This window comes from Pelodiscus sinensis, chromosome 4, assembly GCF_049634645.1.
Source record: "Pelodiscus sinensis isolate JC-2024 chromosome 4, ASM4963464v1, whole genome shotgun sequence".
Lineage (NCBI taxonomy): Eukaryota > Metazoa > Chordata > Testudines > Trionychidae > Pelodiscus > Pelodiscus sinensis.
Window position 1 is genome coordinate 125,403,255 of NC_134714.1, and position 14,112 is coordinate 125,417,366.

Below are 14,112 nucleotides of genomic sequence, written 5' to 3' on the forward strand. Positions count from 1 at the left end.
TCACGGTGCCGTGCCCGGGACCCTGCCGTGGAATGCAGCGCCCCGAGAGTCTCCGTTTCTCCAGCGCCCCGACAACGTGCATTGGGCTAATGAGCCCCAATGCTGCTGGGACGGAACAGACACATGCTAGTCCCCTTCCCTCCCTCATCCTCTTTCCTCTAGGACAGTAGAATAAAGGACAAGATGAGCACTGGAGTAAGTTGTCTCTCTCTGATGGGCAAAGCAACCCACATCCCACCCACCCACCGTATCTACTGCTGAGGTTCCTAATTCCAACCTTTAGCCCCCTCCCGTGCCAGCCCTGTGCTCTTTCCACCCACAGCACTGCCCCGTTCCCTGACCCACAACAACCTCTTGCTTCTCCAGCCCTGTCTCTCCACACACAGCTCTGCTGATGGCCCCTCACCTGACCAGCAGCTCCCACCCCACCTCAGACCCCGCTCGGCCAACGCCCCTCACTCCTGTCCTGTTTGTGTTCTTACTTTCAGCCATACCTCCTGGATGGGGTTAGGGAAGGGTGGGCAAACACCATCCAGTCTGCCCTTGGCGGGCCCTCACACCACAGTATTTACCTGCGCCTACGCAGGTACAGGGGATCTTAGCTCCCATTGGCTGCACATCACCGTTCCCGGCCAATGGGAGCTGCAATCACCCGTACCTGCGGAGGTGGAGGTCAATATTGCAGTAGCGACCCACCAGGGGCTAACCCTGGCAAACTGCCCCCATTTTATTGCCCACCCCTGGCTGATAGGCTGTCTATAAATTGCTAAATGCAGCCATCGTGCATGTTTGTTTCAGTGCCGCAAAGCTGGTGGGTCGTGAAAAATCATCAAATTATGTACGACATGATTCATGGACCGCCTGTTCTGGGTGCGAGCTGTGTAGTCACACCCTGTCGCCTGTTAATTGCTTATCCCAGCAGGCCCAGCCCATGCCACACTGGGTCCGGAAGGGTGATAAACTCTGGCCTGGTAGCAGAGCCCTGAGCTCTATCCTCCCCTGTGATTTCCTACTGAGCTCTCCCATCTGAGGGGGTCAGAGGATGCTCATTGGCTGTAATGATTCACACCCTCTCCCTGGCTGTGCCCAGCCTGCTGGCTAGCTAGCACCCAGGAGCTGGCTGGGGGCAGGGCTGTGCACTCCCATGTCAGAGTCTCAGCTCAGAGTCACAGTCACTGACTGACTGAACTACAGTCCAAGCCAGACCCAGTGGGGTATGTCTCAGGCTTGCAGTGCATGGCAGGGGAGGGGACCCCGTCTCCTGGAGAACACTTGGTACTATACTGTACACTGGGGCTGGCTCACTCCCATGTCAGCTTGAGGGCTATGTTTGGGGGAGTGCGAGGCCACATTCTGAGGTGGTGTTACGGATGGGGGCAGAGCTAAGAGACAGCAGAGACTGATTTCACTTTGCTGTAGAAACACATGTAACCCTTTTCCTTCCCACATTACTCGGTAGCCCGTCACACTCGCAGGTGTGCCTGGGCGCCTGATGGTTTTAACATAAAAGGAGATCCTGAGTACCCCAGTGGTGAACTGATGATGTTTAGTTGGGGGCTCTCTATCCACCCCCCTGCTGCAGTCCCTTGCTCATAAAGAACATGCAATGGCGGTGCCTACACCTGGCTGGCCCTGTACACACTTAATGGTGTGCATTGGGAGCCTCCAGGAATAAAATTATTCCAGCAATAATCTGGATTTAACCCCAGGACAACAATTATAAAGTATATACATCTAATTGATTACATTAAAATGAACACACCTTTACTTAACAACTTAAAGAAACAGGGTTTAACAGATTAACCATGAATAAAATCAATAAAAGTACACAGAAGTAACAGGAACTTATCTAGCTGGCATTTGCACTGCCACCATCTATCCCACCCCAGAGTGTGCACTCCTCTGGACTCAGAGTCCCAGACACTTGCTTTCATGTGTGCAATTGAAGATCTGCAGGAGATTCTCTGTAGGTTGTGTATGTGTTAGTCCAAGCTATGCAGCCATCTGCAAACTCTCTCTGCAGCTGGAGCAGGCTCCACCAAATACCAGGAGTTCTGATACCCTGGGCTGGACACTCTGCCTTTCTTTGGACCCACAGTTAGTCTATATCTTTGAGGTCTGTCCCAGGCAGCACTTTCCCAAAGAGCCCATTTACTTAGAGCCTCCTCCTGTGTGCTGGTTGTTGTGTAGTCCTTCTAAGCCACAACCACAGCCAGAGTCTCTTCCCTCTAGGGCAATCAGCTGCCCCAAAAGCAGCCTGCTATATTCAAGTCCCAAAGGCGCTCAGTCCCAGGCTGTAGCTGCAACATAACAGCTCCTGGACTGAATAAGGCTCCTCCACAGCAACCTGGCTCCTCCCTCCCAAAATGGAGAATCCCAGACTCTGAGACCCTCTCTCCACATGCCCAGGCAAGCCTTCTCTTCCTGGTTTCCTCAAGGGCTCATGGGAGTTGTAGTCCCTAGGGCTAGATTGCAGCACATAGGATCCTCCCAGAAAAAGTCAGAGGCGCCTTTAGTAAGGGGACTGGATCACAGCTAAGGTGAGGGCCATCTGCCCACTGATCTGTCTTCTGCAGGAGCTGACACCAGCTGCTTGCAAGGGAACCCCAAAGGGAAGATTTTGGAGATAACTACCCATGGCCTAAACCAGGGACAGCCAGAGTCCCATTGTCCAACACCAAGCACAGGGCAAGGTGTAGCTAGAACAAGCACCCTAAAAAGGGCCACAGCCCAGAGATCTCACAAACCACAATGAGAAATGGAACTCGTCTGGTCCAAGGACCTTTGCCCAGCTCTGCACAGTGGAGTTTTCTAAGCCCATAGCTTGGCAGAGAAGCCAGTTTGGGAAGATTCCACTCACTAACAGGAAGTGACCTTGGAGAACGACCTTTGTGCATCTTTCCGGGCAAGTCTGTTCAGCCCCTTGGGAAACAGCCATCGTTTCTGTGTCGCCCCTGGACATGTAAGTGTGAAGTCTCTTCCTGCCCTGCTAGAAGCTCATGGCACTTCTACAATCCCCTCCCAGACCTTGCACTCCAGTCCCCTACCCCAATCACAACCCAAACCTCTGCACCCCTTCCTGCACCCTTTCCCCAGGTCACAACCCTCTCCCAGATCCTGCACCCCCTCTATCGCTCCCCCACCAGGTCAGAATCCTCTCCTGCACCCATACCTCCTTCTCGACCCTGCACCCCAGTTCCCTGCCCCAAATCACAACCCCTCCTCCTTCAGCCAAACTCCCTCCCAGACCCCACTCCTCCACCTGCACCCCAGTCCCTTACCCCAAGCTCCCTTCTGCACCCAACCTCCACCCCAGTCCCCGGGCCTCCTCCATGAATACCATGGAAGAGTGCAGCCCTCAACCATTTTCCAAATTCTTGGAATGCCCCCCCCCCATCAATAATTATTGCCCACCCTTGGGCTTGGGGGTCTTTAGGCAGCACTCCAGGTGCTGATATCGACACCCTCTTTACAGTGGGGTCTCCACTTGCCTACTCCCCAAAACTAGTACTTCCTCTCCAACAGCCCTGGCACGTCCCCCAAAAACCCCACTGAAGATGTGAGCTTTCTGAGCTACCATGTTCCTTTCGGAGACACTGGGGAGCAGAATCAAATAGACACAGGCTTAGGGAAAGGTTCGCAACCCAACTACTCGGTCCTTTGGAAACAAAGCTTAAGAAAGTGACGCACATTTAGGCTGTGTCCAGACTCAGGGGTTTTTTCGGGAAAAGTAGCCTTTTTCCGAAAAAACTTCCCCTGCGTCCAGACTCAAGCCGCGTTCTTTCGAAATTAATTCGAAAGAATGCGGCTTTTCTTTCGATGGCGGTAAACCTCAATTTACGAGGAAGAACGCCTTCTTTCGAAAGTTCCTCTTTCGAAAGAAGGCGTTCTTCAATGTAAATAGGGCTTCTTCGAAAGAGAGCATCCAGACTCACTGGATGCTTTCTTTCGAAAAAGCAAGCCGCTTTTTCGAAATTTCTCCGTGCAGTCTAGACGCTCTCTTTCGAAAGAGGCTTGCAGTCTAGACATAGCCTTAGAGAACACACACCCTGAAGGGTGCCCATCATTCTAGCGCACAGGAACTCGATGACCTCTCGAGGTCCCTTCCAGTCCTAGTATTCTATGATTCTTCCCTGGCAGGCTACCCAGATTCAGGTGGGCAGAGTTCCCCAGCTCATCAGACGCCTGTTTGGGCTGGTAAAAACGGCCAACGAGCCATAGTAGAGCAGCTCCAGTCTTTTTATGATCATCCACCCTCCTTTATCATGTGACCACCTGATCAGCCATACCAGGTGAATATAGATTCTCTACCAAGAGACTTCACTGCCAGGCAATTTTCCCCCGATAAACTAGCTCTCCTGGCTAAGAGCTACCTTTTTGTCCAGGGTGCAACAGAAGACAGCCAAGACTGAACACCCCTCCACCACCTATTGGAATTCTAGTGGTAAAAGGATGCAGAAAAAACCTAAAAAGTCAAAATAGGTTGTTCAGTCCGACGCTGCTACACATGCAGAGCACCCAGGATCAATTAGAGTCCATAAGCAGTCCACAGATAGGGAAAATGCACGTAACCCTGCTGCCAGGGCCACATGCCAGCCACAGCCAGGGCCAGGTTCAATATCTAGGGGTTCCTCTCCATCCATCTGATACAGAACTGGCTCAAGCTCCCACCCAGTAACCTGGGAAATTCACACAACACCCCTTGGAGCCTCTGAGAGGCAATGCTTCCCCACTCGCACGCATGGAGTCTGAGCACAGAAAAGAAACCTTTCATAAAAGGGGAGGGAAGTAACGTGGCATTGATTTGGGAAAACACCTCAAACATAGTTCATAACCAAAAGCATAAGTAGGTTGGGCCGTGTCCTTTTCCTCTCAGGTTCATAAGTCCAGCAATGTCAATGTCCCCTTCGCATGCCCAACCCTTCCCTGCACCCCACTCACACTTGCTGGCTCTTAGCCCAAGCACAGTCCAGCCACAAGAAAGTCCATCATCCACTGGAATAAGTTTAGAATAGTAAAAGAGACTCCTTATGGAATCTGATCTGGTTCCATCATTAGACCAGGAGGCGAAACGGATTGAACCAGTCTTACAACTCCCACCTGAAGTGTGAACTGAGTTAAACACAGTCTGACCTTCTGCGTTCCCACAATAACTGCAAGCATTGGTAATCACATCTCACAATTCCTGCATTTAGTGCTACCACAGTGTGTGACTCCCACAACAACCAAATTGGTTACAAGGAGCAAACCACCATTGTAACAGTTGAATATCTAGCAGGCCTAAGCAATGCAGGAGCAAACTGTATTTACATAAACACACAAAGGGTTTCTTTCCAATTCCCACTGGCTGTAATGAAAGCATTGATTCAGACCCTGCTTATATCCAGAATAGACTGACGTAGCTCTGGTTTGAAGTGTCATTAACAAAGGGGGTGTTTACACCTGTGAACCACAATACAGCCATCCAGTCAAGTAGCGTGTAAGGTGAAGCTGAAATCTGGCAGAGTAAGAAGTGTTTAATGTATTAAGCTGGCTGCAGAAAACAGACTGTGCCATCCAAGCTAATTTTCAAAGGAGGGAATTTCTTTCTAAAGAGAGCTTCAAAGACAAAGCACACACAATGGTCCTATGTATGCTGGGGGTGCAATAATTTTTGATCGGGAGCCACTCCAAGATTTTGGTAAGTGGTCAAGGGCCAAATTTTTCTAAGGAGTAGGTGCAGCATCTTGGGCTGAGATTGGGTGCAGACGGGAGTTCGGGGTAGGAACTGGGGTGCAGGAGGGAATGTGGGGTCTGAGAGGGAGTTTGGGTGAAGGAGGGAGTTGTGATCTGGGGCAAAGCTTGGGGTACAGGATCCAGGAGGGATTATGGGTGCAAGAGAGGATTCTGGCCTGGGGGAGGGTATAGGAGAGACTGCAATGTCTGGGTGGAGGCTCTGTGGTTAAACTCAGTAGAGCTCTCTTGTTCTGATCAGGTTAGACAAGTCCTCCTTGGTAGTAAAAACTGTCAATGAGAGCCACTTACCTTGCCAACTGGAAGAGTCTCTATTTGGTCAGCATAAGGGGCTTCCTCAACGTTGGCTTCCATTCCATTTATATTGGACTATCTCGTCTACCTTAAGCAGCAAGGGTTGTCAGTGTCCTTTTTCCCCGGGGACACAAGGTAGCTTGGTTTTTACCAACCCACTGGGTAGCCATTTTCTAAAGGGTTTGCGTAGACGGTACCCCCATGTTCACCAACCGGTGTCCCCGTGGGACCATAATTTGGTTCTGTCCAAACTGTTTGCCTCTCTTTGAGCCATTGGCTACTTGTTCCCTCCTCCAGCTTCCTTATAAGGTAATTATTCTAGTTGCAATAACTTCCCTGAGGAGGGTTTTTGAGCTGAGGGCCCTTACATCCAAGTCCCCCATATAGGTGTAGGCATCCTTCGATCCCAAAGGATCATGGGTTTGCGCCCCTGTTGCACTGATTCGAGCAGCGCCTTCTGTGGCTGTGCAATCCAATCCGGGAATGGCCGTCCTTTCCGCACTGTGAGCAGCAGTAGGCAGATGTTGCTCTGGTATCACGGGCACGGATCTTCTTGAGGGCTCGCTTGTCTTCTGCTTCCTTCACCAAGGTAGTTTCATACATAGCAAGAGCTTCCTTCACTCTCTGTTTCCAGACATACTTGTTTAAGGCGAGCAAATGCCAGATGTTCGCACTGACAAAGCGCTGAGGTCACACTTGCACATGTCCTTATAGAGCAATTTAGGTCACCCTTTTGGCCTCTTTCCAGATGCCAGTTCGCCAAAGAGAAGGTCCTTCGGTATTCAGCCATCCAACATGCGTGAGACATGGCCAAGCCAGCGCATACGCCTCTGTTTGAGAAGGGTGAACATGGAGACGGTGCCCGCCCTCTCAAGCACTGCGCTATTGGGGATCTTGACCTGCCATGAGATACCAAGTACAGGCAGTCCCCGGGTTACGTACAAGATAGGGACTGTAGGTTTGTTCTTAAGTTGCATTTGTATGTAAGTCGGAACTGGTACATATTGTAGGGGATACTCTAGCCAAACATTTCTCCAGAGCTCAGTTTTATTCTCCCACACCTCACTTCCCTCAGTCCTTTATTCTCAAGCTGAGGTGTCTGCTGAGAAAAGCCGCTCCACGTCTCCTTGGTTTGCTGCGGGGGGGGCGCTAGCTTCGCGTCTCCCTGGTCTGCTGGGGGGAAGCAGCTAGTGCGGGGTTGCCTCACCTCGTTTGTAAGTAGGGATCCGATGTAAGTTGGATCCATGTAACCCGGGGACTGCCTGTATACGCCTAAGGCAGCGCATATGGAATGTGTTGAGCCACTGCTCTTGTTTTGAGCGCAAAGTCCATGTTTCACTGGCATACAACAGTGTGCTCAAAACACAGGCTGTGTAGACCTGCACCTTGGTGTGAACAGTGAGCTTATTATTAGCTCATACTCTCTTCGTCAGCCTGGAGAACATTGTGGCGGCTTTTCCAATGCGCTTGTTAATCTCACTATCAAATGACAAGTTGTCCGTGAGTTCGTGGAAGTCATCCATGAGTTCGTGTACCTAGGCTCTACGATCTTGGACAACTTGTTAAGTCCCCCATATACAGCCTTTTATAAGGATACAGTGCAACTCCGCCTGCCTCTGACATTTCTGCCAAAGGTGGCCTCCAGTTACCACATGGGTCAGGACATTTTTCTACCTCCGTTCTATCCAAAGCCACACTCTAGTGCTAGGAAACATCTACACTGCACTGTTTTTTCCGGAATAATGGCTGTTATTCCGGAAAACAATACTAGCATCCACACAGACAGTCCACAAAGAAAATCAAAATAATAGAGAGCTTTTTCCGACATTCGTAAACCTCATTCCACGAGGAATAACACCCCTTTCAAAAAAAGCTCTTTCAGACAAGGGTGTGTGTGAACACTCCACTGCTGCTATGTCAAAATAGCTCCTCCCCAGGGCCATTCTACGTTATTCCTCCCCAGTACCTCCTGGATCTCTAAATCGAGGTAGCGTATCCACATTAGGGGAGCCTGACTCCAACTAATTTTGAGGTTTCCCTGTAGTGTGGATGCTCTATTTCAAAATAAGCTTTTCCTGAAGATATCTTCCGGAATAGCTTTTTCCGAAATAAGCTTGCAGTGCAGATGTGCGTAGAACGTGGGCCTTTTTCATTGATGGAACAAGACCTTTTAGAAAGTCACCTCAGCTACTCATGGTGACTGTGGACAGAATGAAGGGCCAGCTGATAGCCTCTCAACGCATTTCTTCATGGGGATAGTGTCCTGCGTCCATGAATGTTATGGCCTTACAGGGATACCTCTGTCCCCATGTATCGCGCATTCTACCAGGATCCAGGTTTCTTCCACAGTGTTCCTAGCCCAGGTTCCTACGCACAGGATCTGCAGGACAGCAACATGGGCCTCGATACATACTTTTGCTGCACACGATGGAATCCCGCTGCAGTCTAGCGATGACGCAACCTTTGGGTGAGTCGCACTCCAATCAGTGCAGAACTCCGACCCCACCTCCTAGACTTGGTCTTCTGAGTCACCTGATTGGAATGCAAACGAACAAGCACTCGAAGAAGAAAAAAAAAACTGTGATTCCCCTTTCGTAACTGTTGTTCTTTGAGATGCATCCCTCACATCCATTCCAATCCCTCCCTACCTCCTTCCCCCCTGTTGGAGTAGCCAACAAGAAGGAACTGAGAAGGGGGTGGGTTGGCAGGGCCCTACATAGGGTGCCATTTTGGCTTGGCGCCACTTACAGGGGGCACATGGGCTGACTCTACAGCCGGCTAGTAGGGGGAAATTTACCAGCTGCTGCGCATGTACGTGTACACACACACACACACACACACACACACACACACACACACACACCCCTGATTGGAATGGACACAAACCACATATCTCGAAGAACAACAGTTAGGAAAGGTGTGTCACCATTTTTTACCTCTCCACAATGAAAAGCAAAGTGCAGTTTGGAAGAACATAGTAGTCACACAAACACAAAATAATTTCTGGAGTTAGCAACACACCACATGCTTGAAATGAGTGTGGAAAAGCTGTATTGCTAACACCACAAGATCAAAACCTATGACTCAAACCCTGCAAAAATCATGAGGGTGGGTTTCTTAAAGACCATATTATGATACTTTTTGGTCTGTCTGTTAATTGTTGAACTCACCTGCCCATTCCCAATATGGGTGTTACACTTACTGACATGTATCATAGGGGTAGCCGTGTTAGTCTGAATCTGCAAAAGCGGCTAGGAGTCCTGTGGCACCTTATAGACTAACTGAAGTGTAGGAGCATAAGCTTTCGTGGGCAAAGACCCACTTCGTCAGATGTGCTGACGTGCTCCCAAACGGACTGCAATTCCAACTTGTTCAATAACCTAGGAAAGTACTATATTTGCTCACCAAACCAAATTCTAGTGCCTTAGATGCACAAAAATTCCAGGTGAAATCTCTTAGAAATAAATATTGATTCCCAATTTCTTGAGACTTTTAAGTAGAACAATCTTTAGGAAAGCACTTTCTTCCCCAAGGCAGCTTTATAGTCAGAATTTTGGACCCAGAGTCTAGACATAAAAGGTTTTGTCCATAAAGGATTTTTAGTTGAATAAAATCTCTCTCTCAGCCTTGGGAGAAAAGAAACTAATGACTGATTGCTTCTCACTCAAAGTGGGCAGACACCTATCTCAATAAGGTTAGACTGACTCTGCATTTGCAACTTATGATCTTTAGAAGTTATTTACACGCCTTTTTATACACAATTCTTCCACTGAGTTGCTTTGAGGGGCTGATTCAGTAATAGAAGGGAACAATATCTTTATGTTTTCACCTTTTCATTAAGCATCACAAATGTAGGGGGCTATCTTTGGTTCCAGGTGATAACGCCACCATTTTTCGACAGGTCTGGTGGCATTGCCTGTTTCCTAATTGTCCAGTAGGGGGCATTCAAGCTTCAGAAAGTTTAATTTCATGTTACAAAGTCTCAGAGGGGTAACCGTTAGTCTGTAACTTTAAATCAAGAAGTAATCCAGGGTGCCACAGGACTACTAGGCATTTTTCATGTTACAGTTCTTTCCCTGGAATTCTTTAATTTATCAACTAAAACACACAGTTTTCAGTTCCGTTTTCCATTGCGTGAAACACATAACTGCGACAACTTTTTTTTTTTCAAATGTTGCTCCAACTCAGTGATTATTTTCTGGAAATTTCACTAATGGAGACTTTTAAAGCTTAGTCTTTCTTCTTCCTACACTGAGCTTTACTTTGAAGGGCATTTTTCCCATCTTCCCTCCAAGTGTAGGAAGATTTCATCCCCCCGCTGGACTGCAGTTGTAGGTTCATTAGTTACAGTATTTTAGCTCTTCTAGGCACCATCCTAGGTAACATCAAAAGCATTAGTAAAAAGAACTCTGTTAGTGTTGTCATGTCTACTCAAACACTATAAAAAGAATAGTGATTGTGAATTTAAAATCAGGAGATATTATTAGTGATAAGCAGTGATTTGTGGCAATAGCTTAAATATTATTCCTAAACTGGTAAGAATACCCACTTATAAATACATTATTTATAACAAATTTAGCAACACATTCATCCAAAGTGTCATGTCTTATCACAAGAAAGGAATGTGACAGAAAATACCACACAATGCATTTGGTCTCAATGGCTCTTTGTTTCTCCAGATGGCAAGAGACACTTTCTTGGTCTTAAAATCTGGGAGTGTTTATGGAAAAACTTCTCTATTAATTTGTTTCCTAGCATATCTCTAACATGCTTAAAGGATAGAGAATGAGTGGGGGTTTTTTTCAGCAAACAGTAAATTCGTTGGAAAAAATGCATTTTCCAGGTGAAATGATTCAAGTCAAATTCAGTGTAGAATTAATGAGGAAAAACATTATGAATAAGTAAAAAAAATTGTTTTGAAAATGTCGATTCAAATCAGCCGTTTGCTTTTCAGTTTGGCAAACTGAGATGCAAAAAATAAGTTGTGGTTCAAAAACTACTTTGTGTTTTTTTGGTTTGGTGGGTTTTTTTGTTGTATTCTGTTTTGAGTTCAGTCACCAAAACAAGAGGTCAGTTATTTACTCAGTTCTAAGGGATGGTCTGGTTTGTTTTAGAGAGGAGGAAACAGTCTAAAAAATAGCTGTGACTATCTGTTTACTTTCAACAATAACTAGAGGTTTACTAAGCTTTACTTAATCAGCTGATAAGCTGTGCTTAGGACTCCTTCAGGTGTGACCTTAACTTTTGTAACTGGATGTCTCAAAGTAGACATTTTCCTGGTGAGAGGGTTACTGGGGGCAGGAGATTATCTTTTCTTCGTGACTCTTTGAAGTAATTAGTACATTTTAAGGCTTCCAGGAGTTGGTCTGTTCTTCCTCACAATACTTTTCCCTTCTTGAAACAAACTAAAGCCAGGTCTGCACTAGACCCGACAGCTTGGCTTAAAGTACGCAGCTCCAGCTACGTATTTTATGTAGCTGGAGTTGGATTACGTTAAGCAGAGTTTGGCAATGTCTCCACAGCAGGAGGCCGATAGGAGCAAATGCGTCCACTTCCCTCACTCCTCTAAAAGAAGGAGTACCAGATGCCAGCAGGGGGCGCCCTCTGAGTTAAATTTAGATCTTTACTAGACCCGCTAAATCAAACTGCAGAAGATCCATCATGGCACCGGCAACCTTCCTTTTAGTGTAGACAAGGCCCAAGATCCATACAGTTACAAAGGTCTATAACTCAGGCTGCAGATAAACTGAGGTTGTAACATCCAAAATTCATCAGAAAGAGATTTTGGCCTAAGAGGTGCAGGTCCCTCTTTCAGTTCAGTAGAGGTATACTAGATTCAGATTTAGCTATGTCTCGATACAATTGCTTGATAGTAATTTAACTAAAAGAATATTTAAACTGTACATTCAAGGGTCAAATTTGACCATTTAGGTACCACAGGTGCATCAGCATCACCGGGTGTATGTCTGTTCTTATTTTACTTCTGACACCATGTCCTGTACTTCCAGACTAGCAATGGATTGGCTGCAGCTAGCTGGAACAACGGATCCAGACAGAGAGTGTTCGAGAAGCTCCTTCACAACCTAACACAGGAATAGCAGGGTGTGCTAAAGGGTAGAATTAATCCAAACATCTTCAAGGTGCTAAAAAGTGCCTGTACTCTCTCTCTGGAATGTGATTTCTTAACCCAAACCTCTGTTCTTGAAACATGTGATCCATTTTGCTTCTTTAGCCAAAGCTTTGGAGGGGGGTCATGGAAAATAAATTCTGCCTATTAACTGGTCTACCAACAAATTCCTGGTGTCAGTGAAGTGCAGCACCACAGAACACCTGAATGGGGGGTATTTTTCCAGGCGCACAATTTCATTCCAGGACAGCTCTGTTCAGCCAAACTCTAGGGAAAAGACATTTTTCTATATTCAATGTCGTAGGGTCATGTCTGCTAGGACTTGGTCCCCTCATTCGGGCTGCTGCTCAGCTTAGCCAACTTCATTTCCAGCCATGTCAAAAAAAAAAAAAAACCATCCTTCCCATGGTGTCGCCTATTCCAGCAGGACCATCTAGCACACACTGGACTGGGAGTGCAGCCAGGTTTGGACCAGCAGCCTAATGATTTGAGCTCCCCTGCAGTTTCCTGCTGAGTGACCTATGCGGTAGCACTCCAGACAGAAAATATCCATGGGCTTTAATGATTCACACTCACAACACATGCCTGTCCAGACATGTTACACCTGGAGCTAGATGGGAGCTGCCTGATTGCCCAGTAGCTAGAGTTGGTTTTATTTATGGCACCTCGTTGGGTTAAACCTTCTTGAAACTGGGGGTATAACCACCACCCTTCATTTGAGCTAACAGAAATAATTAAGCTGCTTCAGAAAAATAACAGTGGTCTCTGGCCAAAACAAAGGCACAGGACAATCTGCACGTGGGCAGAAGAGTTTTGGTGGCTATTAACTGGTGCAAGTATGTGTATAAGAAAAGCCATGCACACACCAGAGAAGCAGGAAGGCAGCGAAAAAGCTTCAGACTGAAGAAACACAGAGCATGGCCCTTGGCAAAGCCTCAAGTTTTGGGGCAGAGTGGTGGCGGAAAGGGCCTCAGTGATGGGAGCATGACTCTGTCTCCTGGTGATTGAGTTTGCCTGTGTTCAGGGAGAGGCCTATATTCTGCAGACAGAGCCAGGCTTGCATCAAAGATATCAGACTCCATCACCAATGTCTCCTAATGGAAACCACCCACACATTGACTTGCCACTTAGTTCCAAAGGGATAGGACCATTACGTTTTGGCTGGGAAAGGAAGAGGTTGTCTTGGGCACTGAACATGTGCACAGTTTAGCTTCCCCAGCGGGAAGTTTGGGAGAGGGCCACTGCAGAATTCCCTGTTCTGCTCACCACAGGCAGCTGGAACTATATCACTGAAGAATCCTAATCTCTTCCAGTGATCAGAGGACTGACTGCCCCGTTGTCCATCTTGTCCTTTGTTTCTGTCACTGCCCACACCAGCAGAAATCCCAAACCGGCCCATCACACAAGTTTGTTCCTTGCCTCTGTTCAAAGTTGCCTTTACACTGTGACATCACAAGGGTGGTTTGCCTTCCACTGGTTTTTTTAAACCCGTACCAACCTCTCTCTCATTATGCAGGTAAATGTCCAATAGATCCTTTTGGGAATCTAGCTAAACACTTGGGTGGGTTTGTGATGACCAGCAGAAACATATGGTGACTTGCCTGCCTGGTGCAAAGGTTGCGGATCTCTCAAGACAGCTAGATGAGACTTCTGTGTAGTGCTGGGGAGGAGCCGGTGGTCGTGGAGGCTTAGAGGCCAAATTTAGGCTGCTAGAAAGAGATTGAAATCCAGGACATCAATGGTAGCATTCTCTGAAATGCTTCCAGTTCCACACGCAGGGCCAGGTAGACAGGCAGAACTGCAGGGTCTCAATGTGTGGATAAGAGGAAGGTGTAGGGAGGAGGGAGTTAGATTTATTAAGAACTGGGGAAACTTTTGGGCTAGGGGGAGCCTATACAGGAAGGATAGGCTCCACCTCAACCAAAATGAAACCAGATTCCTGGCATTTAAAATTAAAA